Consider the following 23617-nt stretch of genomic DNA (forward strand, 5'->3'; position numbering starts at 1 on the left):
AACGAAAACGGCCGAACACGTACGAACTGCGCATGCGTGAGTGGCAATAACTCTCCTTACCAGCAGGCGGTGGTAGTGTGTATTCATCATTCAAAAGAGGCAACGACCGGAAGACAGAGAAGAAGAACAGACTACGTGATATAAACAAACAACAAATAGCGTGTGCGTTCCATTTTCACTCTCGTCCATCGAAAACATGTCTCGTGCGGTACTGGAGCTATCAGCCATTGGAGTGTTGCTTGCGGAAGACATTCTTCGTGCCTTCTTAAAGCGTTTGTTTACGTCCTTCACTTCCGTTTCGCTTCTCATGCACTGATTCGCTAGCTGAACAGCCAATCAGAGTGATTTATTTGGCCCGACTGCCCGACCCGACGTCGGTCATGAAAGGCCAAATAATGCGTGTCACGGCCGACGGTGTGGGACACACCAAATTGAGTTTGGGCGACAGGGCACGCTTCGTCATCCGACTAACGAAAACTAACGATTTCGGCCTGGTGTGTTAGGGCCTTTAGAGCAACCAATTTGCTTTGGATCCTTTGAATCTTAGTCTTACAAACTGAGATCTCTTGCATTTACTGTGTGCCTAACAATTTAATAGTCAAACCATGATTCCTTAATTCACAACTTGAATGCTTTTCAATTCCAGTCAGCCAATTCTTAAGTAAGTCAAATACCTAATAATTCAAGGCCAAATCTAATCTAATATCTGCAGCTAGAGTCATTGATTGTGTTTTATTGCAGATAACGTAATTGAACAGCTTCAACCCAGACATTTTTTATATTGTACATGTCACAATAAAGACATTGAGTGTATCTTTCTGTCATTAGTTGTGCTCAGCTGTCAGCAGGTTAGCAGAAAGTTCTGGGATAGGTTTGGAAAGGTACTTCACTGAAATAACATCTTACACTTTGTTGCAGATTGACAGGCAGTCAACTGCCAGAGCTGTGTTGTTGAAATAGTTGAACAAAACTATTTATTCCTCAAACGTTACAGGAGAATCAATGTTAAGACAAAGTGAGTCAATGTTAACCCATCCCGACAACCCCTATCCCTTAACCGACACGCACACGCACACTACACACACACTACACACACACACACACACACACACACACACACACACACACACACACACACACACACACACACACACACACACACACACACACACACACACACACACACACACACACACACACACACACACTTACACACACACGACACACACACACACACACACACACACACACACACACACACACACACACGACTTGTCCCTCCGGTGTTAATACGTACATGTGTGGTTATAACAGGTTAAAACACAGTCTTAAGAAACAATTACAAGAACAACCATAGTCAATATTGCAGAAGAAAAGCTGAAGCGAAACAAACAGCAGATGGATGTCATGTTTAATTGAACAGAGGGAAGGAAATATCAGACGCCTTGGTTTGTTGTTGGGTTTGTTTTCCATTTTCCTGAGAGGGGATCGGAGTTGTGCAGGGGGCTAACGGGTGTGTGGGAGAGCGTGTGTGTGTTTGTGTGGATCAAGGGGTTAATACAGATTCACAAGTTGAAAACTAGCTGCAGGGGGTGACAAATGGTAGAAGAAGGTGGGAGGGGTGAAACAGGAAGCATGAGGTAGATAGAGAAAAGCGGAGGAGGGGAACAGGAGGGTTAAGGGGATGAGAAGCACAAGAGGAGGAAAGGGGAATATTGCAACACATGCTCTTTTGAGTGAGCGAGCATACGAGTGTGTGTGTGTGTGTGTGTGTGTGTGTGTGTGTGTGTGTGTGTGTGTGTGTGTGTGTGTGTGTGTGTGTGTATGTGTGTGTGTGAGAGGGAGGGAGGGAGAGGCAGAGACTGAGGCTTTAGCTACATTTCTGAAGAAGAGAGAGTGAGAAAAAGGCAGGGATGCAGGAAAAGTCAGCTGTGCTCCTCCTCTGCCTCCCCTGGGTCGGGGACCGAGAGGAGTCATTTCCCCTCCAGCGCTGTGTGACATATAAGCACCACGTCGGCCCTTCCTCCTTCTTTATCTCTGCCGCACACAGATAAACAAACACGAATACCGTGCGCACTCAAGTGCACACAAGTAAGCATGCAACCCGCTCGGACGTATGCATAAATATGCATACTTATACCACTCATTGTGAGTGCTGGGGCCTCTGCAAGTATGTGACATATTAAATTCATGCGCACACATGCAAACAAACTCACAAATGTAGACTAAAACCTACATAGATATGGAGTGACAGAATGTGTCATCTTTCATTCCTCCTGTCATCCTTGTCTCTACTCAATCTAGCTCTCCTTTCTCTTTCTCTATTTCTGTCTGCCCTGTCCTCCCTTGTCACTGTATTTCCCTCGGGCTCAGAGGGTGGGGAGGCCTGAGGCGACTAAAGCTGTTGCGTGGTAAGCTCTACCAACCCAGAATGTGGCCCAGCCATGACGGGACGCACAGATAGACTGCAGCTTGAGCACAAGCAAGGCCGCTGTCATGCCTGCTGTATATGGCTTCTAGCTGTTCATAAACATTAGGGGTAAAAATATAACTTGTAAGGTCGGGGTCACATAGACTGAGAGCAGACATGAACAGACGTGAAATTAGGGAACTAAGGGCCAGAACAGATAAATAAGTCAGCACCAATGAGGAAAGCAGCATGCCTCACTGGCTGACAAGTGGGGTTGGAGACAAAAAAGGGTAAGGAAAAATCAATACGTCCAGTAAAAGTTGATTTCATATTGATGACTGTTTACACATTTTTCCTGCTATTTTTAAGAAAGTTGCAGGTCTGATTCAGAGCCCAGCTGGGGAGGCTTATCTAGGTCAGGACCGGTCTCTGCTCTGGCTGCAACTCTCTGAGCCCAGACATCTCCTGACCCTGTTGATGTCCGGTTCGGGTTCGGGTTCGACCTCATGTCCTCTTGGGCCTCTGCCACCTCAGCAAACAGATAAGGGTTAGACAGCTCTATTATCAAGCCTCTACCTTATATCCATATGGCTTTCTCTATCTCATAGATGCCCTCTATCGATGCTCCAACCAGACCTGAATTTACACTTCAAAGCACTGAAATGTACTCTATGGCCCCCGCCCAGCTTCAAACAAACATCAGACACAGCAGAGTGTGATTATGATGCCGAGCCAAGGTGCCCATAAACAGTAAATCTGAGAGCCTGGGCTTTTGTGGGTATGTTCATGGAAACTTAACTGTGAGCCTGTCCTCTGAGAGGAGCACAGATGCTGGGTCAGCATATCCTTTAATAGTTACAGATGGTTCAGGACATTTCTATACAAGTCCCAGAGTCTATGCACATCACAGAAGTGAAGGGGAGTTTTCCATAGCGCTTCAGGGCATGAAGTTGCTCCAGAAGAATGTTTCCAAATCTCAACAGGAGCCGCAACATCCCAAATTGTTCTCAAAACACAGATCTGTGTTTGAAAGCACAATATGGTCGCTGTCGGGTGAAAACCTTGCATTGCTCAAAATGCCAGTTTTTCACAACCATAGGAAAACAGCCATCTTAAAAGGTCTTGCGCCTTTTTGTTCAGTTTACCAAAAAAAGGTTTCACCAGCACAAAGGGCAGTAGAGATTTCTGAATGCAAATATAAAAATGTAATCTCTCCCCTTATGTTCAGAATTAAAGTTACAAAGTTTTTACATGACTACACTGATATCCTCTATAAAGCATTCATGAGAAGCTCTGTGTTGAGCAGTGCTCCATCTTTACTATTCCCATTAATCTGTACTTTACAATTACATGGGCTGTGAGCGTGTCCCATTTTACTATTTCAATGACTCTGTGGATTTTCCTCAGTTTTCTTCTGAGCAGCAGCTTCCAGGCCCACTGACCCACAGCTGAGTGACACAGAGGAGATAGTCATCTGGGATGAGACACCACTCTTTATTCTCACGTCACAGCCCACACACACTGACAAGGCCCCTCAGCCCCACATAGCTCAAAGCTCGCAAGACGGCCAAAACGGACATCTTGTGACCAGCGACACAGTTACCAAGGCAACACGGAGAGAAGCCATGTGCTAACTGTCTGGCCATTCTCAAATGAAGGACACCTACACAGTACATAAAGCCCACATGTGTGAACTGAAGCACAATGGCAGCGGTTGAGAGGTTGTGTTAACCTCCACTGCACTGAGCTGCAACTTGTTTAAGAACCTCAATCTATAAATCACTCAGTCAGTCAGTGTTGGGAATGGTGTGTGTGTGTGTGTGTGTGTGTGTGTGTGTGTGTGTGTGTGTGTGTGTGTGTGTGTGTGTGTGTGTGTGTGTGTGTGTGTTTGGGGGGGAGGGTTGTTGTTGTGCACATGCTTGTTTGTGTGGTAATGTTTGACAAGTGACACAGAAACATTTCTCATCTCCCCACCATGCAACATTGCAGTGGAAAAATGATTTATATTATTACAGAATGACCAAGGTATCTAAAAACTGGTGCCATCAAATCGACCTAAGTCCAGCATGATGGTAAAAACCAGCCTGTCTCTTCCAAACATCCCACAACAGAGACACAGAGAATACTGAGGCAGCACTGCTTCTTCTGGGTGGGGGGGGGGGCTTGGTGGCACAGTGGCACACAAAACACTGCTGCACTTAACAGAATCACGGCCATCATGTGAGGAGACAAGCTGCTACGTTTGGCTTTGCTCTCACGCTCTATCTTGATGGCTGTGTGAAAAATAATAGCAATAACGATGCATATAAATTACATCGGTTTGATGCTCTTGGCCTCTGCAGCGGAGAGAGAAAATTAGCACTGGAGCCTAAGCACATGCATCATTGACACCATATGTATCAATAATGCATCGAGCTCTGCTGTCGCTTCACTGCTATTTTTAAAAGGAGGGGTGGTAGCAGAAAATAAATTAAGCAGTGTCAAGCTCACACAGAGCTTGTAGCGCTGAGGTTAACATGTGTGAGACACAGCCCTCAGGGAATGGTGCAAGTGTGGCCACAATGAGACACTGAACCTGAATGGCCTTCATATCCATGCTCACAACAAACTCCATAAAGAACACCATAGGAGAGCAGCAGCCAATCCTTTCGTGTGCTTCGTTATGATTATGACTAAAAGTAACATCACTGTCAAGGCAATTAACAATAAATACAGCCACTGGAAATGCACATTAAAAATCACTTAAGCTTCACCAACAGGTGTTACTCTTGAATATCGCTGAGCCGGGGCTAAACAATACAAAACAAATGGTAATAATCAAAATGGGAATGCTCACCTTGATAAGCTAGCTTAGTAGGTACACTAAATAGAAGCTGCCATTAGACGCGACCCTTGAACCTCAATTTGTTGTGGCAGATTGACAAAGACCTAAAAGAGGCTGGGGGCGTTCTCTTTAAATAAGACGTTGGTTGGCCTGATTGAACCAACCTTTTATCCGTTGGGTTTATCCCAATATGCACAGAGAGAAAAAAGAGGGATATAGAGAGAGAGAGAAAATGGGGAGCTGCTTAAGCAAAGGAAATAAAATCCAGTTTTTACTTTAAGTGTCAGTGAGAGGATCATAAAAGTAGCCTGAAGCAGAAGGAGACAGACAGATCTGGTTTAAACTGGGGATTTAAAATGGAGGTCTGACCATACCTCCTCCCTCTTTCCCTCCTTACACAACCTGGCTAGCATAAACACACCTGAACATGCACACACAGTGCACACACAGTTTGTGTGCACACACAGTGCACGCACACACACACACACACACACACACACACACACACACACACACACACACACACACACACACACACACACACAGCAATATTACATCGACAATTGTGTAACACCTTTTGCCATAAACAGCATACTGCTTCAAATGGCCTGATTTCCTTGCCTTATACAACAGGCATTTAATAATCCAGAGGTACACAAGCATACACATTCACAAGCATACACACACACAAACTTATATTCCAGTGTTTTTCACCTATTCCCTGAATGGGTGAACGAGCGGGTCCCTTCCTACACCGTAAACACAGCATTTCCATTAGAGTGTTGGGAGTGTGTTCAGTGCTCTGTGACTCAGACACTGCAGCACTGTGACTGTGTGTCTCAACCGCTGCTCTCTCTACCATCGAGCCTCAATAACATGGCCTCTGGTTTGTGCCACTTCACAGGAGCTATAGGGGCTACACAATGCTTTCTAAAGTGATGAGCTACTACAGGCGATATTCAGGCCACACAGTAACTGAGGAATTATGAGTAAATCGTTTTTTTAACAGTCCTTGCTTTCAGTCACTGATGTACATACAACTGACACACACACCAGTATGCCCACATGATAATTTCTTCATTATTTGCACACACAAAGGCAGATGAATATGTAAATCACTTGTGAGGGGAATATGGATCCCTTGTGCTGGAAAAGGAATATGTTAATGACCGATGCAGGGTATGAGTGTTAATCACAAGTGTAGGGTGCATAAATGTGTTTAGCAATGGTGTGGGGCCTATGCAAATTAAATGCATACGGTATAGTGGCATGTAAATCGCGCAATTCACTGACAGAAAGTCAGTGGAGTACAAAATATAGCTGCTGGTGTAAACAAATCAAATATATTTAGAGGAAACAAGGAAAAGATCTTTGAGATGGATGAACGTGCACACATGGGTTAATTCTATACTGTCTGATCCCGTCTGTTTAGCATTCAAAACCAAAATCAAGACACTGTGATAAGGGCTGTCGCAGCAGCAACAGTTGCCAGGGAAACCTGATGGCAGGATGCTGAGGCTTGGGGAGGTTGGAGGGTGGGAGGGAGCGGGGTGTTTTATGTTAGGACATGGGGTACAATGCTCAGGTTGATTTGCTACCATTGAAGGAACACTGCCCTGCTCTTCGAAATACTGCACCTAAAAAGAACATGACTGACAAGGGGCAATGGGGTGCCTTATGAGGCGCTGATGCTGACGCCATTGGCGCACTTGTCTGAGTGTGTAGTCATGGCAACGAGGTGTTTACACAGCGCAATCGCACTCTGAACACTGTGATGGCGATGACATTCAGGAAAGCACAGACAAGTGTGAGTGAGCCTGTAAACCAGAGCAGGGCCCTTCCTGTCCCCCTGTGCAAAAATAAAGAAAAAGGAACCAGTGCTGATCATTTCACATTCGCTACGTCTCATCTCAAGCTGTGCCAAAGGGATACAAACAGTGAAAGTACATTAAAGTTGATTTTAACAAAAGGAGAAAAAAATAGCCACCAAATTTCACAGACTTCAACTGCCATTGTATGTGCCAGGTTTTTTTAATTTTCAAAGTGACCTCTGCTAACAGAACATCTCTCATAATTATAACCAGTGTAATTAGCTAATTATAATAACAATAACAATATTACAATAAAGATATCACTTGAAAAACAGAAAAATAATCAAACTAGATAAAAACCCAAAATAAAAAACACTTATCATAATAATTTTGTTTTTTTTAAAAGAGATCTATAAGGTTCTATATTTTTTCATTGAATTGTCCTTTTTCTTTAGAAAAATGTATCCCACCACTGTATACTGTACTGTATGTCACCTCCACCTTCTAACTGAACGAGCTTAGCTTACCTTTAAAAATGCTTGGCAATGCCTGTCGTCCATTTAGCTCCCTGCTGCCATGAAATCCACTCATACACGATAACACTGAGATACAGTTGTGAAATAATCCCCTGCAAAGGAGCAGTCTTGATCAAAGGTTTGTGTCCTGTCTTTAATGGGTGATAACATTAGGGGTCCTGACTGCTTGAGAAATCAGAGCAGACGAGTCAGTATGGGCTGGACTGAGGAAGCCATTTTGAGGTCCAGGTTATTTCCTGCTGTTGCATGTGGAGTTCATTTAGTGGCACGCTGCGTCCATCCCACGGCCGTGCATTAGACAAAGTCCAACAGGATCAGTCACAAAACAGTGTCATATACAAATGAAAAAAATTATAATTTTCAGCTATTTGTAGGCACAAGTAGTAATAATAATATCCATATGAATGATAATAATGATAACATAATAACAATAATGTGTCATATCATAACTACAATACATTATTTGTTAAAACCGAATTTTTAGCCAATCTTGAGTACATTTTTGGAGATGGTCCTAAATTAGCATGTGTCAAATATTGTTGATAATGAAATCTGTTCATCATTAAATAATCAATGATATGACAAATAAAGCTAAAGCTTATTATCATTATTACCATACTGATCATTATTATTATTGCTCTAGCTACATTGTATACGAAATGATGAAGTGCTGTAGTTTTTATATCTTAAACCGAAGACGTAAATACCTCTCTTCTCCAATGACCCTGTTTATGTAAATGCAACAAGAGAGGAAAACACTTTTTGTGGCTACAAAAAAGTCGAAACCAAAATAAATTCACTTTGCCAGGATTTTGTTTTAGCTCCCTCTGAGCAGATGCCACTCTCCTATACGTGTCCTTATGCAGCACAGTAGGAGCGGCCATCTTGTTCCAATTTTGGAAAAGTTGTTACGAAGCGCTACTACAACAGCTGTGTGTACTTATTTTTTTAATATATTCTTCAGACATTGTAGTTTTCAGTCAGAAGATTAATAAAGATTCTTTATAATTTATTTCTTTGAATGAAAATATATTTACGGTATATATAATATGTACTTTCAGTCCTTTTTTATCTCTCAAAGTCCTTTTTGCCATGAGATTCGACATTGTCCCATTATAACCCACTCTGTTTTGCTTATCTTTCAAAGAAGACATTAGCCAGTAAGGTGTAAAAGGGAAAAGAGTGAGAAAGTGAGAGTGAAACCTTCCCGAAAAAACAATAGTTTTTGATCTGTCTCCCTTTAAAAAACGAGCCTGATACATGCGTTTTGCACAGAATTGCTTCCTGGGAAGCACTAAATGCTGGGACTGTACCGCGCACCCAAACCATTGTTTGTTATTCAGTGGCTCTGCCAAGCACTAATCTGACAACATGTTCAATGGCCAATATTGTGTCTCCTTCCAAATATATACACTGTATGTGCCTGGAAATATATGAAGCAATCGGTCAAAAACCTAGAGAGGCTCATTGCCTGTGTATTATTCAAAGCTTTCCACTGTGGTGTGGATGCAAACGACACATTTGCTTGATCTTGGACTTTGGCAAAGACTATAGCAGGCTGCACAGAACACAGAATGATTCTGATGTTTGTGGTCAACATTATATCGTTTTTTGTCTAATTTATTTGAAAAATATGTGTGGATGCTTTTGCAGGGACTAGTGCTGATCTGCCATTGTACTCTGTCTCCTTCAGTCCTCCTGTTTGCTTCTCTCTGTCAACAGATTGACAAGACAAAGCAGTGACTATGTGTAATATAATCTTCTCTGGAATCTGTCCATGAGGACAGTAGGCTACTATCAGTCTCATATACTTGGTCTCACAGACTCTTTCTGTCTCACTGTCTCTACCAGCATCTCCTGACCTCTTACTTTCACTCTCACTTTAATCAAATTTGAGTCTCTTGCACATTTTCCTTTGAGCTGCTCTTAAAAAGCAGTGGCTCATTCTGGCATTTTCCCATAAGGCCTTTCAGAGAACTGTGGAGACCCAACTGGGGCACAGGGGATGTCAGGGTGCCACCCATGGGTGCTCCTCCACTGGTTGGAACCTGGGAACAAGACATGGAGGTGTTCTGAGACTGGGAGCAAGGCAAGGGGTTGTTGTTGTTGTTGAGTCCCATGCCCGTGCCCATGCCCAGGCTCATCATGTTGTTGTTGAAGTGATGAGTTTTGTAGTAGTGGTTGAGGTGCTCCGATCGTGCCAGGTTGGGCAAGTTCACCATCTCTGGATGGTGCAGCCTGAGGCTCTGTCCCCCTCCTATTCCACTGCTTCCACTCTGCGTCACTGTGGAGCCTCCTGAGATACCGCTGCCCCTACCACTGGCTCCGGCCCCAAGCTCATCCTCCACATTGATGATCTCGATGGCACGAGCAGGGCCATGGTGTTTATGCAGCTGGTGCTGCTTCCTCAGCTTGTAGAACACCACCAGCATCACCGCTGCCATGAATGTGATGGCTACAAAGCAGCCAATGATGATCTTTGTGGTCTTCATCACATCATCCAGGCCTGAGAAGCCTGGCTCAGTGATGGGCACAGTGAACGTGGGTCGGGTGGAACGAGGAGAGGAGGAAGACCAGCCTGCGGATAGGGAGGAGGCTGTGGTAGAAACACCTTCACGCCACAGGTGGCTCGAGGGTGTGGGGACATGGATTATTGTATGATTGATTTCTGTAGGATAATCTCCATCTACTGGGGTCTCCACTGTTTCCACTGTGACTGTTGTAAAGTAGGTGTAGTTGACACTGGCATCAGCAGCAGTGACATTAAGGACAGCAGTTGCCGTGGTATTGCCAGCAGCGTTGGTTACCATGCAGGTGTACTGGCCCGTGTCACGCAGGGTCACATTTGTGAAGTTAAGTGTGCCATCATGCAGGACAGATATCCGCACCTTGTAAGAGCCATGGGTCATTAGAGTGCCATTAGGGGTGATCCAGTTGACAGATGTTGTGGAGGTGCTTGTGCGACACTTGAGCTCAGCGGCCATACCCTCGGTAACATTGAGGTCTGTAGGTGGCTCCACAATGACCGGTGCATAGCAGGTGAAGTGGCTCTGGTCAAGCTCTCCAATGTACTTGCCCTTTAGGAATGGGGGAGCGTGGCAGCGGGCACAGCAGGTGGTGTTGCTCGGCACCGTCTCTTTCAACCACCAACTTAGCCAAAGGACGTCACAGTTGCAGATCCAGGGGTTATGGTTAAGGTGTACCCTCTCCAGCTGGTGAAGGGGTGTGAAGAGGTCATGAGGCAAGGAGTGCAGGGAGTTATGGGACAGGTTAAGCTCTTCTAGACTTTTTAGGTCATCGAAGGCGTTGCGCTCAATGACTGACACCTGTGAGTGCATAAGCCACAGCTTGCGGAGAGACACAAGGCCCTGGAAGGAACCGGGTCGGATGATCTCCAGTCGGTTTCCTGACAGCTCCAGCTCCTCCAAACGCACAAGGGCTGTCAGTTTGGGAATGTCCTTCAGCCCGCACATGCCCAGATTAAGGTAGCGTAGATTGATGAGGCCAACAAAGGCTGCATCAGAGATGAAATCCAACTTCTTGAGCTCACCGAGGTCCAGGCGCCTAAGTGAGGGCACTCGGTGGAAGGCATAGCCTGGTAGAGTCTCAATGGGGTTGTTGCGCAGCCACAGCTCCCGCAACTTGCTAAGGTACTCAAAGGCGTGTGATGGCACCAATGTGAGGCGGTTGTCGAAGAGCTCCAGTGTGTTGAGGTTGGGGAGGCCATTGAATGCTCCGACTTCAATCTGACGGATCTGATTCTTTGAGAGCTGGAGAATCTCGAGGTGCCTCAAGTGCTTGAAAGTGTCTGACTTAATAACCTGAAGGGACAGAAAATCCTTAAGTTACTATACAAGTAGAATGATTTATGTAGATCACAAACATACAACTAAGTGTGTGTTACAAAGACAACTATGTGGTGACATTTGACATAGGAATGTTTTGGAAGTAAAAAAGTGTACTATCAATTGTTTTTGTGACACACTCAGCATAACTTAACTTTCACTCTGTGGAATCAACTATATAAAGTGTTGTATGCTGTATAAGCTTGCCTAAAAGAAAAACATGTTAGCATATAAACATTGACAGAAATGAAGCTCTTATAGTGATAGATTATCTAGTAAACTAGGTAAAGACATCGAAAACACCAGAAAACCATGTGAAGAATAAAAAAAACATTGTCAATTAAAGATTTACTGGCAAAATAGACAACATCTATGTTAAATAAATTAACTGTGCAAATATGAACTATTAATTTCTCTGCTCATATCGGTTACATTTGACCTTTCCACCCCACTGATTATTGCTGCTGTGTGCAGGGGAAGGTGGTCGTTTCAGACTCCCACTGCCTGCTGACAGCGACGCCAGCCAGTTGAACATATGCATTTTACGGCCTTGGTTTTGACCCTGGACTCCATATTGGAGATCTAATGTTATGGACACAATAATATGTATCAGATGCTGGACTGAGAGTTATACTTCCATCATAAGAGTGTGATGTATATACTTAAGGTTGATTGTGTTTTATTTTGTATTTCTTTTACTGTTTTTATTTTGTATCTTTTTATTCTTGTAAAGAACATTGTGATATTATTCTAAACTTAAAAATACGTTACTTACTGAAAGAAGTCTGTACGGTAAAACCCAAATCCCTAACCGTGTCCCTTGTCTTGTCCCTTAGCTCTGGGTGAGTTTCAACCTATGGTTTCAACATGATAATAACTTCTGAGACCTCAAGATTGTGGCACTGCTAATCTTTTGGGGCATACAGATGGTGAGCAATTCTCACACTTTATTTGTAGTTTAATGCTTTTATTAAAAAAAGAAAAGCGCATGTTAAACACTAGACTTCAACTTTAAGAACTGTGTTAAACTACTGTAAGTCCTTTTATTGACCTTAATTCATTGCCTGCATGCTCCAGGCTCCAAATGCTTTTCACACTGTGACTCAGGGGACTTTCTACAGCCACAAATAATCCCTTGATAATTAGCTGATTGTCAGTGTTGACCAATACATGTTATTCTGCAGGGAGACATGATTACAAAAAAAATTGTGCTACGGGCCCTGGACAGCACACACTAGCAATAATGGGACCAAACTGGAGCTCAGTTGGCAAATATTGCATGCATATATATCCATGCAAGAAAGCAAGACTAAAACCCCTTGAATCTCAAACTGTCTAAGATCATACAGTCTATGTTTGAGAATTGTTCAACAATTCTCAAACATAGACTGTATGATCTTAGACAGTTTGAGATTCAAGGGGTTTTAGTCTTGCTTTCTTGCATGGATATATATGCATGCAATATTTGNATAAATGCACTACCATCTTTTCACTACATCACTTCAACTATTCCTTATTTCATTCCGTGTGATACTCATTTATTATTCTATTGTCTATGTGCCCCTGGTGTCACCATCAAATGCCGCCTATCTAAAATGTGCATATCATCGCTCTGGTTCAAAACTTCTTCAGCGGAACCCCCAAGGGGTCTCGTGCGCCAATCACTTCCAATACCTTTGGCTCCTGTGGCACGTCTTGATTGGATAACGTAACTGTGGCGGAGCCGTTCCTCCCTGGGCCACGCCAGTTACAACCATCGGTCAATCGACGATCAGCAACAAGCAGTCCCTATGGGACCACAGACTGAAGACTCTCACAGGATTCTAGAAGCTATAAGCTATCATGCACTTGAGCGATCAGAACTCGCGGCACAGGCGAAGCCAAACTACCCAGACATCACACCAGACGTAGCTTATAGGTAGCAAAAACACGAGATATGCCACCTCTTTTGCTGTTATTCTGCGATCAAAAACGAGAAAACACGCAGCTGAACGGTAAATCCGTAGGTTATGCCAATGTGTCCTGTCACTTTGAAAAAAGTATTGATAATCCATAATTCCCATTTTTATGTAACAAAACTGAGTTTTCATTAGCTCTATTAATGACAGCTCTCCAGAGTGAAATGACCAGCCTCCTGTTTTTGTCTCCTTGGATACGAGTCCAAACAACTCACAGACTGCACCGGCCGCTGACGTAGGCGCCCTGTGACCATCAGATTTGACTACGCTGATTGGTTGACTACGCTGATTGGCCATGAAATTATGTTTTGGCGGCAAGTTTAAAGATAGCATACAAAGTTGGCTTCTTGCGCACTCTCGTCTGGGCGCGTGTGCATAGCGCCCAGACGAGAGAGGGTAATGATACACGGGCAAGGCCAGGCAGGAAACATGTGATTTATCAGTAACTTTAGACATCGTAACACAATTTTAAACGAGATTTTATTGTAGATTATACATTTTACTGATACCAATTATATAATATTTACCTTGTTTATTAAAAATAAAAATAAAAAATATATTTTTGAAATATATATATATATATTTTTTTGTGTTGGAAGAGGGGGGGCAGCGCACCTAGCGCCCCTATGGGCCGGCCGCCACTTTAACATTTACCACATAGGGAAAGTAAACTTTTAGCACTACGAAAAGTGACTGAGTTTTGATTGTAATTCAGTGGTATTTGACAAATGTTGAAACTAAAAGCGGCAATCATCTATATTTTATTGGCTTTATTAACATTGGATCACATGACGTAATGATGAACCCACTGTGAATTTTAACTCGACTCCGAGGTTCACCTTAGCTCTATGGAGTTTCAAAGTGACACTATGCGATTTTTCACAAAAGAAAGGACAAATTGTAGAAATAAAAAGTTGAATTCAATGCTCCATTGGTGAATTATATTCCCTCGAGGGAATAACGATACAGCCTCACTTGGTCTGGTATGACCATTAATTTATCGTATATCATAGCTAAACCTAGTTTAATATTCCTGTATAAATAGTGTGAATATTGCCTGCTTTTTTTTGTTTTAATGCTGTGTCAAATGTTCTTGTTATTTCATCATCATATTTATAATATTAAGCCTCATAACTTTAGTTTTTAGTTGACTGAAATTCTGACCTTTTTATTTTCATCTTTGTCAAAGAAAAGTGTTACTATTTTAGTATAGCTTAATTTAAAGAAAACTGTTCATATGTTATCCTTTTTATTCACCATCAAATGTAATTTAACATTTCAGTCAATCTAGTCTTGCCAACATATCACCTTATTTATTTCTCCCAAACCCTCTTGTTAACCCTAACTTCCATACTCCGAGCCCCTTTAATGTGCATTTATTGGCTAAAGAGGGCGATATATTCTTCCATGAGTTCATGCAGATACAACCAGAGCTTTAGTTAACTTACACTTACTTGTGAGTGATGGGGAACTTTTAGCACTATGCAATACCAGATGAGTGAGATCCAGTATTTTCAGTGCTTATACACATGACTGGCATAATTAAAGACGTGTATTTTAATCATTTTCAACATTGCTGTATGCATTTGAAATCAATGACTATTCAAAGTTGTTATACCTTTTATCACTTACATAGTGTTTAAAACTGAACACATTGGATACAGTGGGATGACCAATAATATAACCCCCCAAATGTGTTGCAGTCCTACGAATAGAGTTCAAAAGAGTCTTCCCAAAGAGGGGGATGATCCTCTGTTCGAAACAAGGAATTCACTTTCCCCCCGAGACTTCGCCCCCTAGCGATGCCTCGAGGTGCCAAGCCTGTGTCCGTTTTTTTAGAGACATCCTCTCTTTGCTATTGGCATTCATACTAAAGTGTGAGAGGGTTGGAATGAACAGGAGGTGGATCTGTGTTCTTACCCTTGCCCTCTTCATGACACCCACTTCATTGATGCTGTTTAGACCAAAAGAGCCAATTTCCCTCAGAGTTCCTTTTTTTTATAGTGGTAAAATCTCTGGAACAGCAGCTACAGTACTAAAACTCACTGAAACACAAGATAATAACAAATATCTAACTGCTTTCTGTGGAGTTTGATCATTTAATTGAGCCAAGATGAAGAGCTTAAGCTTTTGTTGTTGATCAATATTGATATGGTCCATCATGGATCAGTGCTAGCTGATTTTTAAAAATGATTTGATTGAATTGATTCAGTAAATTGACTGAATATCAGCTGCCAGAAATCACCATGTTTGGCACATATAACAGAAGTATCAGCAGCTGTGATACAGTAAACTTGCTCTCTGCCGTGGTTGTATAAAATCTGTCTTTGGTTATTATTTTAAATGACTTACATGTCTCAGAAATTGGGGTGTGAGAGAGCAGATATTCCCCTGTCTTAAAGCCTCACAGCCACAACCCTGATTTCTGAGATGTCACCGCGATCAGGAAAGGTCATGGCTCTATTCCCAACGCACACATCGACATGATGAGCATTTCTCTACGTTGGATACATGAGCTGCCATCTTGCCGTGTGCTGTGTCATTATTGATGTGCCTCCATGCTGATGTGCAGACAGGACACCGGAGAGAAAGAGCGTACTCTTGTCTGTTCGACTTGACGCTTGTTCGACTGTCAGCACATCTTTCTCTCTCGCCTTTCTCTCATTCTTTGTATGTGTTCGAGAAGTTTACATCCAACCATCTGCTGTGCAGTAACTCTGCTTCTTTTCCCCACTCTGACATTATGGTTCTGTGGTCGCAGATAGAGATGTACCGGAGGATAACATTACCCAAACTTAATTACCCTACCTTTAAAGGCTGACATAAATCTTTATGAAATGAAACTCCCAAGATACATCACAGCAGCTAGGATCAAAAACATAAAGATGGGGTCTTTTACCCTCTTCAACCCTAAAGAGCCTTTGGCAAGTTAAGCATACAGGGCAACCAAGCATCGCACAGATGCACACAAGTTGATTTTAAATTCTAGTCAAGACCCTAAAGATATAAAATATGTCAGAATGAGTTACGGTGAAGTACTGTATGTGTAAAAGTATTCATGGGGCGTCTAGAATTTTTTATTTGATGGAATCATACAGCTTTAAAAAAGTGGTCTTGAATTTAATATCTTATAGAACAGAGAATATACTGTATATGTAATGCTGTCCAACAGTGTGGGAAAATGTTTTATTCAACTTCGAAGCTACTCTTTGAAGCTCAAGGGAACATTTTACAGGAGTACTGGGAACATTCTTGGTCGACAATTAAAGGGGAGAAAACCATGAATATGTATATACAATTAAATATTTAAATATTATTTGAACTATTATAACATGATTATATAGATATAATATATTATATAGGAGTATATATATATATATATATATATATATATATGACTCTGTGGTAATGCAGTGGAGACCATTTGAAAACAATCTGAGCTCAAATGAAATCAAGGCCGTGATAGTTAACTGTTTAAAAGTAAATGCATACTTAAGAGGTCTATGATGGAATATAATACAACAATTTATTTTTGTACCTATTTAATGGAAACTTAGGAAACATGGTTTAGTTAATAGTTTGTATAACAGCAATTTTTGTGACAAAATAAGCTAGATTCAAAGTTATACTCTGTTCTAACGTATTAAGAAATACATTAGAAAAAACACTGCTTAGAAAAAATTATCTGTTTCATTAAGTTTTTCCACACACACAAATAAAACAACAACTTATTTAATTTCACACAAATATGCAAATATGATCAGTTATATTAAAGTGTAAACCCTGCAGGAAGTTGTCACCTTCTTTACTTAAAAACTTCATTCTAACATAACCGAGTACTTACTGTAGCGTCGTTTATTTTTAAAGAATAATTTCCATCTATATCCTTTGTCCTGCCAATAGTAAAGTCTGTGTTTGTGTAATTATATATTTTTGGAGAACTTGTTGCTTAGTTCAAGTCGTTTAAGGAGCCGACTCTTACAAACACATTTGTTTAGCTCTTTAATTATATTTATTCTTTTAAATTAGTGAAATAAATGTTTTGTACTAGCCACAATCTCAGTGTACTTACCTTTTATTTTGGCCCTTAATCATCATCGAGGAGAGATGACCTTGACCTTTGCACTGGTGATTTGTGGGCACTTGTCATTTGTGGCGACACACAGGACAAATTAAAGTGAATTCACCTTCACTGTAAACCACTGCGGGTCACGGCATCATCATCGTCAGCGCTAAAAACAGTAAAGGCCTGCTGCAATCAAGCCTCAAGGTTTTTTGGATAGTTGATGTCATTCACACTCATGTTTAGTCCGTGCCATTTGTATACGAGTGTGTATAGGGTGCTAATGACGGGGGAGGAAGCGGTGGAGAGGGGTGGATGTGGAATTGGTATACAGCTGGACAGAGTGGGATACTGTGGTGAATAGGTAACCATGGTAACTCAGTCGGCTAAGATTTGAATGCAGAGAGAGAGCAAAAGGGGGAAAGGAAGTGTGTGTGTGTGTGTGTGTGTGTGTGTGTGTGTGTGTGTGTGTGTGTGTGTGTGTGTGTGTGTGTGTGTGTGTGTGTGTGTGTGTGTGTGTGTGTGTGGCTGGGTGGTTGAAAAGAGAACGAGGGGGGTGGGGCTAAAGGTTAATATGCATCATGGACATGAACTTTCATCAAACTGCGCGGTAATTGCTGCATTTACCCCCTCGATTCAACCCTACAGTGTGTCGTGTAGGGGAGGGGGGGGCATTGGAGGTCCAGGAAACAAGTTTTAGTAGGGAGGAAAAAGGTGTAAGGCAGCTGGGAGGGGAGGAGAGTCGGGGGTGCACAAAGTGTTTGGAGAGATGAGGAATGTTCCTCCATTTATAGAAGGAGATGGGAGATAGGTGGAGGAAAATATCAAGAGAAATAGAGAGAGGAAGTTCAGAAAGAGGAGAAGGAGGAACAGTTACAGGTGAGACTTGTGTACATGTGGAAAGTGACTGCAGTGAGGCCGAACACAATCAACCCGCCTCTAACCAGCTGTCACATCCAACTAGTCTCCGTCTCCTCTGTGGACCCTCGCTCGTCACCTCCCCTCAGCATCTGAGCACCATCCTACCCTCAGCCTCTGCTTCCACCTGCTCACTTTTTTTTTTCTTCTTTCACCTTTCCACTCTGCTCAGATGCTGTCTACCTGAAATAGCTCTAGCACTTAGTTCTCGCTGGTAAATACAAAAAAAAAGAAAGTTGGGTAGAAATTAAAAAACATTAAAAGGTGAGAGTCGATCCAAAAATAACACTTGACTGACTCTTAATCCGTCGGTGCCACCATCTGTGTCGGGATCCGGATGAGGAGCAGTTGCAGGCTGCTGGTCCTGATGGTGTCCTGTTCGGTCTGATCCAAGATGCTGCTGCCGATATGATTTATCACAGTGTCCTTGTGTGTGTTTTAATGTCATTGAACTACTGCGTACGCATTATTGATCAATCTCGCCCCCACCCACCCCCGCCCCAGCTCTCCCCCCTCCCTCTCTGTCTATATATCCACCTGTTTCATATTCCTCCTGCTGTATTGTCTCTTACCTCCATCTCTCTGTCGCTTTCTGTTTTATATGCGTCTCTGTGTTGTCATTCCCCTCCCTCCATCTCTGTCTGTTTTATATTCATCTCTCTATTGAGCCTTCCTCCCCTCTTCCTCTCTTACTCTCTCACTGAGCAAGAGATTATTAATATTAATGTGTCTCTTCTTCTCCCCTCCGTATTTTACCTCTTCCACTTTTTTATCTTTCTTTTACTACTGATCTCTTTTCTGCTCTTCCCACTATTTATACCTCGCTCTGGGTCTTGATCCCTCATCATCCCTTTCACTCAACCTTCCCTCCATCTGTCTCAATATCTCTCTCTCTTTCTTTCTTTCTCTCTATCTCTCTCTTTCTCGGGTCCGCTCTCTGCAGCTGTTCAGTATTCATCTATTACTGTAGTGTTGATAATTCCCTTCTCTGCCTGCAGCCATACAGTCATCTATCAGATTAATAATCCTTCTCCTCTTCTCATTCTCCGTCTCTCTCTTTACCCCTTCCCCGCTTTCTTACTGTGCCAAGTGCGGATGCAAAGCGTGTCAAATGAGTTTGCGTGTCAAAGTCCTATCATTACAACCATCATCATTAATAACCGTATCTAGATTGCTGGATGCCCTTATTAAGGTTACTCAGGTCTAAATAACCTGCAGAGGGAGAGAGCGGCTGGTGGAGCCTGACTTGAGTCGGCCATCTATTAGTGTTAATGCAGACTGCACCATTCGCTACCATTCTCCAGCCCCCAGAGCATGCAAGGCTGTGCTCGCGCAGGAATGGAATTAGCATTTTGGTCCAACCACCGCGTCTATGCTACTGCAACAAAAAAAGTGGAACTGCTTACCGATTCAGCCTCTTGTTGTCTTCAATGTTTGGGACTTGCTTTTATGAGTTTGATTCAACCAAAAGTTGAAAGCATGTTCAAACATCAATGTCGTGGCTGTATAAATAGTCATATCTGGTATAATTAGCGTTACAAGATGAAGCCATTCCTGAGATGAGTGCAAGCCTCTATCTCACACTGGGAGTGTTATAAATGCTTGTCAAAATCAAGACCACACGTCCAATAAACCCTGTTGCTTCTTGTCACTGACGAGCTTGTTTTCACTGAACAGAAGGTTCTTTTTTTCTTCTATTCTTCCATTATTGGCCATTGCAAGAAACCAATTGTTTCCAAGAATGCAAGTCCCTCAGTAATGTTGTTTCAGACTTTGTAAACAGGGAATTCTCGTTTTAAACCCAGAAATATTTGATCCGTGGGTTTCCTCACTCTTCCTTCTTCTCCCCAAAGACTTTTTTGATTGATTCAGAAACTATGTTCTGTGTTTCTCTACATTTTGTTCTACAGATGACAAACATTAATTTTTATGGTTATCCTTCTATTTATATACTGTACATATTTTATCTTTTCAAACCTAATTAGTGCTGAAGTGATAAGACAATTATTTAAGAGAACATTTATCTAAGACTATTTTGATAATAAATGAATCATTAAAGTCATTTATGTGGAAGTATTTAACATGTGTTAGTCAGAAATTCACAAATGTATTTATTTCATATCATATCATTAAACTAATTAACTGTCATTAGACCCATTACTGAATTCAGATAACAATTATCAGCTCCTTCTTATAATACTTTTATATAATTGTCCTTACGCATCTGTCTGAATAAAGGACTGCAATGATCATTTTGTTGTCTGTATAATTAATCCATTAATTAGAAGTTTTCTAAATAAATAATTCCAATATCTTTACTCCTAAACCTAAACTCAAAAACAAATATCTGCCCTGGAAACCTGAATGCAGCCATTAATTGCTTGACTGCGTGTGATAGTACTCAATTGATAACAATTACACCAATGTTTCAAAATGAATGTCTCTTATTTATTAATGTTTGCATGCTAAGATAAAAACACAATGTCATAATTTCCCTATTTCCGCACCACCAGCTTGAACCATTCATTACAGGAATCGGCTCACCTGCCCTGGGTGAGGGTTTTATTTCTGACAAAACGTCTGCTCAGGGATTATATGGGATTTGATATGAGCAGTGACACAGAAATCCTAATGCTTTTCAAAGATTATTTGACATCCCTCCCATTATAAACCACTGTAGATGTCTACCTATTATTTGTTCTATTCATTTGTTAGAACAAATAGGTAGCCATGCGCATTTGTTTGTGGAAACACGTAGCACAGTCTGTGTTCTGTCTCTAATATCTGCTCTCTCCCTCTCTCCCCCTTTTCCCCTCTCTTTTGTTCTTCTACAGTAACTCCTGGGTTCTTCTCACTTCACAAAAATCCTCACTCAAATCTCCAGACAACGCAGGAAAAAGGGAGAAACCTCTGTGTATCTGCATGTTTCTATGTTCAAAAAACACAAGGAAAAAACACAGGGATTGGCAGAGGACAAATAACATCTCAGAGGATGATGAATTAGAAAGAACAAATTGCCACTGGAGGACCAAAGGGTAAATAAAAAAAATTCCCGCAGATCCACAAGCGTGGAGTCACCTCACCTGTACCTTCGGATTAAAGAGCAGGGTCATGTCCCAGTTGCCATGCGCATCGCCACGCTGACCTGCCTTCCCGGCCATTCCCCCCTCCTCTTTCTATTGGCCCAGCTGCTACTGCGGCTCCTCCACGCTGGGCCGGAGCTGGTGCGAGCCGCCTCCGCCTGCCCCTCCCTCTGCACCTGCTCCAACCAGGCCAGCCGAGTCATCTGCACCAGGCAGAACCTGGATGAGGTGCCCGAAAGCATATCAGTCAACACACGATACCTCAACCTGCAGGAAAACTCCATACAGGTACAAATTGTCTCACTGTCATTGTTGATTTTTGTTGAGCACAGTACACATGATACTTGGCATGACAATACATAAGAAAATAGTTGTATGTAATTACATACAACTAGGGCCCATAATATACAGAGGTTGCTATCACAACAAACCCAGCTTTTAATTCAGAGAAAATACATATATTTGTAGCATCATCAATGTAAGTCCCAACAAGTAATCTAAATTGTGTTTTTTTTATAATTACGAATTACATCACAGCAGAAGTGACAAACTAAAACATGCAAATGTCGACAGATTATTTTACATATTTTTCTCTGTTATCATTGTTGCTATTCATAAAGTTAGAGATAAATCCTAGATAGCGGATTCAAACAGCACACATGCATAAATAAGTTCACACGGAGACATATGATAAATGTGTCTTTAACCCTTATATACAGAGGTAATGTGTGCTCTTGCAGCCAGTTGTGGACATTAGGATTAACTTGTTAGTTTTCTCTTCAAAACTTTAATTCTGAGAAAAGGCAGAAGCGATAATGGTAGAAAAAAAAAACTCAAGCCCCAGCTGAACTGAGGGAATATTTTATGAATTGAAGGCAAGACTTTTTTTCATGACACCATTTCCCCTTTTGTATGCATTACCAATTTATCTAGTGTCCCTAGACAACGCTGGAGAGAGCATTTACCCACAGACCATCAATACAAAGCACAAATGCAATGAAAATCTCTACATTTATGAACAGAGTTGGTCGATTTTACTCTTTGCAGCAGCATTTGAAGTAATTGGATCGCTCCTCATATTGCAATGTCTTCTTTTAAATAAATGCCCACCATTTTTTTTTTCTGTAATGACAAGTGACAAGTATGGTAAACGTTGTTCAAATTCTCCAGTGCACCTTTCATCACGTTCGTTGGACAGAGCAGTCTTAGTTATGTCCCTTTATTCCTCGTAAAACACATCTTATTAAACATTATGTGATGTTAACAGAGCACTAAAGGGACATTATGCCACACGATTTGGTTTGTGAGTTTTTGAGGGATACTGTTCACATGAAAGACACATTTAAGAAATTGGCAGGATATTCGTTGGGTTTCGTTTTGAGCCTACAATTTCCGATTTGGTTTGTTGTATCCTGCAGCCTCTCTTGAAATGATTAAAAATCTAAAAATGTTTTAACACCTAAAGGCATCCTAGATTCTCTGGCTTATTTTTTCCTTCACTGAGTACCCTGAGAGTAAAGCCTTGACAGCTCCCACCCCCTCTTAACATATCCACCCCTCCCTCTCTCTCTCCGCTCTTCGCTCCTGCTCTACATACAGAAGAGGCAGTGGCCTGTATCCGTGTGTCTTACGGAGGACTTTCGCCGAACAATTCTCAAACATAGACTGTATGATCTTAGACAGTTTGAGATTCAAGGGGTTTTAGTCTTGCTTTCTTGCATGGATATACAGGACTGTCTCAGAAAATTAGAATATTGTGATAAAGTTCTTTATTTTCTGTAATGCAATTAAAAAAACAAAAATGTCATACATTCTGGATTCATTACAAATCAACTGAAATATTGCAAGCCTTTTATTATTTTAATATTGCTGATTATGGCATACAGCTTAAGAAAACTCAAAAATCCTATCTCAAAAAATTAGAATAGTTCCTCAGACCAAGTAAAAAAAAAAGATTTATAACAGCAAAACACAATCAAACATTTGAAAATGTCCATTAATGCACTCAGTACTTGGTTGGGAATCCTTTTGCACGGATTACTGCATCAATGCGGCGTGGCATGGAGGCAATCAGCCTGTGGCATTGCTGAGGTGTTATGGATGCCCAGGATGCTTCAATAGCGGCCTTTAGCTCATTAGCATTGTTGGGTCTGGTGTCTTTCAGCTTCT

General features: G+C 41.8%; 1 protein-coding gene and 1 pseudogene across 1 annotated transcript in view; one reads left to right on the forward strand and one right to left on the reverse strand.

Annotated features, from left to right (window-relative positions):
- Positions 1-23617, forward strand: part of LOC104952680 (neurexin-1-like) — a 379092-nt gene that overhangs the window by 237025 nt on the left and 118450 nt on the right. The gene's annotated exons all lie outside the window — the stretch shown is intronic.
- Positions 8349-21478, reverse strand: LOC104949695 (leucine-rich repeat-containing protein 4B pseudogene; annotated as a pseudogene).

The sequence above is a fragment of the Notothenia coriiceps genome, unplaced genomic scaffold, assembly GCF_000735185.1.
Source record: "Notothenia coriiceps isolate Sejong01 unplaced genomic scaffold, NC01 NC01_scaffold00000339, whole genome shotgun sequence".
In the NCBI taxonomy this organism is placed as follows: Eukaryota; Metazoa; Chordata; class Actinopteri; order Perciformes; family Nototheniidae; genus Notothenia; species Notothenia coriiceps.